Raw genomic sequence first — 5,028 nt, 5'->3', positions numbered from 1 at the left:
CCAGGTTGGCGATTGGAGCTTGGAGCAGCCTGGGACAGTGGGAGGTGTCCCTGCCCATGGCAGGGGATGGGATGGGAAGAGTTTCAGGTTTCTTCCAACCCAAATTCTGGGATTTTATGACTCTGATTTATGACTGCCCACAGCAGGGAACCACTTAAAAACCAACTGGCATCCACTGCCTTGAGAGCCTCCTGCTCACGGACAAGATCCATAACCAGGAGTCTTAAAACCAGAGAAACACCAAGATGCCCTCACCCTGCTGCGTTCAGCTGATCCCGGTTTTGGAAAACCTGGCAGGGCAGTGGCATTCACAGCTGGAGCTGCGAGGGAGAGAATGAAAGTGCAGTCCCACACTTGTGCGTGTGGGAGCTGCTGGCTCTTAACCCTTTTCCTTCCAGCAATTGTCAAGATCCCCATGGCAGCTCCATGAGCATGTTCTCACCACTCTGGCAAGTTTTATTAACCACTAACTCCCTTTCCCTGGAGATATCCAAAGAATGGGAGCTGTGGGAGATCAGCAGATAACTGGGAGATTAACAGGAAAATCTCGGCTTTGGGAATATGCCATTGCTTGGTCACTTTGATCACTCACACTAATTATTCCTCCTCGTTTATCTGAAAATGCCTTCTCATTAATCTGAAAACGCCTCCCCACTGCTGTCTCTGAGCTCAAAGTGCCCCGACTGACTGATGGCTTGACAAGGAAAATTATGGAATATTGCTGTGTCACAAACGATGCCAAATGTCCATTTATTGGATTTCTGGAAGATTATCCACAATCCTGGATTGTGGAAACAGGTCCCTGAATAGTGCTGGACCTGTCTGCTTGGAGAAAATATGGAATGTGCCAGGTGTACATGAAATATCAGCTGAATATTTCCTAATCACTCAAAGGCCTTTGACCCTGCACGGAGAGCTCAGAGCTCCCTTTTTACCAACATCACATTTTATTGGGTCTGAAAGTTTAGCTGGGAACTAAAGATGCTTTAAATTAGGCGCCTTAATCTGGTGAGAACTGAGCCACACGGAATCCAGCGCTGGAAAGGAGTTTTCCTTGGCAGAATTTGTGGGTTGCTGTTGGATTGGGAGTTAGATACAGCTCCTGCTAGCAGTGGATTTCTGTTTGGAATTCGGTATTTCAAGATTTCCTCACCTTGCTCCCCACATGCTCCTCCTGCAGCAGCAAGGACTGAAAATATATATTTTTTTTTTCCAAAATACAGTCGCTGCCCGGTGATTTACCTTTAGGATAAGCCTAACTAAGGCAGCCTGAAATCTTAAGTGAAGATTTTTGGACACAGAATACATGGTTGAAGAAAACAAACGTGGATGGGGTCTGAGTTCCACTCTTCTCAGGTACCCAAAGCCTAAATTCAATTTCCTCTGTCGAGTTTCATCCCTCCCATGGACAGAGCCATTTTCATCCAGCAGAACTGCACATCTGTAGATCCCATTTGCTTGCAAATCTCTTTATTTGCTCTCTCAAGTCTTATCAAACATGCAAGCTTCTCTCTGGGGAATTTTCATTGGATTTCCCCATTCCTTCTGTTACCAGCGTGGGCTCATTTTCCCTTGGAGATCCCAGCATTGGACCTATAAAGATCCAGTTAATGCCTAAACCCCAGGAGGTTACTGGGAATGGGGAAACCACCTTTTCCTGAGGAATTTTTTCCAGTTGACTTCATGGTTAGGGAAGAAAGGCAAACTCACGCCAGTTTACATGCGTGGAAAGGGTGAGACCCAAAAAAATAAAAGCCCAACGTGTTATTTATGGCATTTCTTCTCCTCTTGTGGAAAGCTCTGATTCCCCCAGCCCGTGTTTTCTTTGCAAGCACAATACAATTAAGCCATTTTCAGCTGGCAATAAAATCCTTGAGAACCAGAGCAGATTTGGCCACTTGAGGAGATGAGGACTAATGCAATCTGATAATTAGGTCCTTTCAGCGCCAAGGCAGAAAAAGCAATTTAATAACGTCTCCTGTGGAGTGAGGCAGGGGCTGAAGCCTCTGGTGCAGCTGCCAAGGCCTGGGCCTGCAGCACAGCTCCCAAATTTCCTTCCAGGGGCAATCTGCAAGCTGAGGGACAGGGTGGCTGTGGTGACAACTGAGGGGAGAACTGTGACAGGAGAAATACGCGACTGTTCTTCCTTCCCAGAGCCTCCCTCTCCCTTGGTACCATTTTTGCTGCAGATAGAGGGTCTTGCCTTGAAAATCCCTCAGCCCATGAGCATTTCACATCGCTCTTCTGTTATTTCAGTGAGAGATTTCCGAGGCAAGGCTACGTTTCAGATTGGAAAACCATCCATGGAGAGAAGGAAAACAACCCCCTCGTTCAGCGTTGAGGGTTAAGTTTTCAGCTTTCACCCTCTTTGTCCTGGCTTGTTGCAACAGGAAAGGGTTTTTTAGAAACTTTTCTTGTAACTTCAGCTTCCCTGTTTGGAGGTTTGGAAGGGCTCCTGTTGCTGGAGCCCACGCAGGCGGCTTTGTTATGGTTTTCATTATCTGTGCAATAGGTTTAGAATCGACATTTCATCCTAAGAAGAGCTTTCTGGGCAGAGCTGCCCCGTCTTTGAGAGAGCTGTGAAACAGCGGTGATGGATCTGCTCTACCCTGCCTCGTGTGAAATGCTGAATGGCTGAGTAAGCCTTACTCATCTGGGCAGATAAATCTGTAGTAGGGCTGTATTTTTTATCAGTCGCTTCGCATGAGTAAAGGCTGAGTAAGAGTCTCCAAAGCCGGGCTGCAATCTGGAATATCTTGGAGATATTGCACAGGGAATTGCTGCACCCATCCCCCAGCTGAGCACCTCTGAGCAGGAGTGGATCACAGCTCTTCATTTCACTGCCACATAGATGGGCAAATACTTCTTCAAGGTTCCTCAAATTGTTATTTTAGCAGTTCATGGGAAGTACACAAAGAGCAACAAGGGAAATCTTTTCTCTGTTATAGGTACACGAACTGTGTCTTTCAAATCCTGTGCATTTAATTATCTTCATCTCACTGAATGGATAAACTAATTGCAGTCATCCCCCTTATAGATTCTGCTTTCCAGATCCATCATTCATAAGTTTTGCACTTCTCTTCCCCTTACAAACGAACGGAGCCACCCAAGAACAACTCACAAACAGCGTGATTGCCCAACTTGCCAGATTGCTCAACAAACAGAAGCACTTGTCTCTCCTTCCCCCTCCCCACCACGTAAATTCTACGCCTCCTGCACACACAAATGTGGCACTCGTGAACCAGCTGCCCTCGGCCGTTGTGTTTATTGCTGCAACAATGCGGCACTTCCTCGTCGGGGATGTGGGGAACTCGGCAAACGCCGCCGGTGCCAGGCACGGCAGCTGGTGGGATGGAGCAGCAGCAGCGTGGGGAGGCTGCTCTTGGAGCCTCCACGCCAGGAGGGAGCATTTGGGCAGAGTATTTCCACCGAGGATTTCAAGACAGCTCGTGGCAGAGTTGGAAACTTTGCAAACAAACGAGGAGGAGGAGGAGGAGGAGGAGGAGGAGGAGAGTTTAAGCAACGAGGAGCGACTGCAGGCCCTGGCACTGCTGTGGAAAGTAAGGAATCATATTTACAGCCTGCTCTGGACATTGTAAGAAGCTCTCTGGAGGCCAACCCGCTTGGAGCAGTCTATCCTTCAGCAGCTCCAGGCTGACCTTCTGCTGATTCCCGCTGCCTTTCCCGGGAGCATCCCCAGCACCCGTTTTTGGGTGTTTCAGGGGCTGCTGTCGCAGTGCTGGGTGCAATTCAAGGTGTTTATGCCAGTTCCTAAAGCCTGGGGTGCTCTGCCCCCCTGCAATCAGCAGACACCTTATTTTTCCAGCACACCACAGGCTCCTCCATGGATTTCAGCTGTTGGCTCTCAGGAACTCAGCTTCCCGAGGGCAGAGACAGTGTCCTGCTGCGGACACCTGCCCTGGAACCCAACACCCCTGCTCTGGCCATCAGAGCAGGAGCTTGGCAAACCTCAGGCTGTGCTTACAAGGCTGTTTTTGTTCCTGCAAGGCTCCCGGCCAGGCATTTCATCCTTATTTTCTTTGTCTTAGGCCACGTCCACTGTAGGGAGGACAAGCTGTTAAAAGTCATTTGGATTTCTGCATATTTCAACCCAGGCCAGCCTGACCGAGCTGTCACAGGTGACTGAGGGAACAAAGCCGTGGATCCCATGCCCTGCAGCCAGGCTCGTCCTTCCCTTGCTTCCAGCCTTGCTCCAAAAGATCTTAGTCCAGGGATCAAAGCTCTTGTTTTGGAAGGGATGTTTCATCTGAGTTAAAGAGAAGGATTTTCGGTTTAGGAGAGGTGTTGTGCTGTGCTTGTCTGGCTTCTCGTGCCTGTTAGGGTCGGGAGTTTGGGATGGGACACCCTGCATCCTGGCATTTCCCTTCACTAAAATAAAGAAAGGGACAAAAGGAACGAAACTGTTCTGTCTCCGGTATTTCTTCTCACTGCCCGGGGCCTCGGACATCAGCCCAAAACATGGGAACAGGAGCGAGCGGGCACCCAGCTCCCACACGGGACCATCCCAAACTCCCTGTGAAGTCCCGCAAAAGCCTTTATCGCTGCCGAGGGAGGCTGAGGGGATGCCCGCGGCAGGTGCCGGGTGCCCGCGGGAGCAACCGGAGGGTCCCGGGGCCGGGGAACGAAACCGCACCGGCGCTGCCTCCCCGCAGAGCCGATGGAGCGCGGCCGTCCCCGTTCTCCACCGCGGCTTCTCCCGGGAGTCTCCGCACGGGGAACCTGGCGCCTTCTCCTGGCCCCCTCTGCACCGGGGACCGGGGAACGCGGCGTCTTCTCCTGGAGACCCTCTGCACTGGGGATCCAGGGACGCGGCGCCTTCTCCCGGGACCGTCTGCACCGAGTACCCGAGGACCCGGGGACCCGGCGCAGAGGGGACCCGGTGCCTTCTCCTGGCACGCTCTGCACCGGGAACCCGGGGATCCTCTGCACCGGGGATCCGGGGACCTAGCGCCTTCTCCCGGACCCTCCGCAGAGGGGACCCGGGGATCCGGGGCCTTCTCCTGGCAG

The sequence above is a fragment of the Corvus brachyrhynchos genome, unplaced genomic scaffold (assembly GCF_000691975.1).
Source record: "Corvus brachyrhynchos isolate BGI_N302 unplaced genomic scaffold, ASM69197v1 scaffold340, whole genome shotgun sequence".
Taxonomy (NCBI): Eukaryota; Metazoa; Chordata; class Aves; order Passeriformes; family Corvidae; genus Corvus; species Corvus brachyrhynchos.
Note: the sequence above shows the minus strand (reverse complement) of the source record.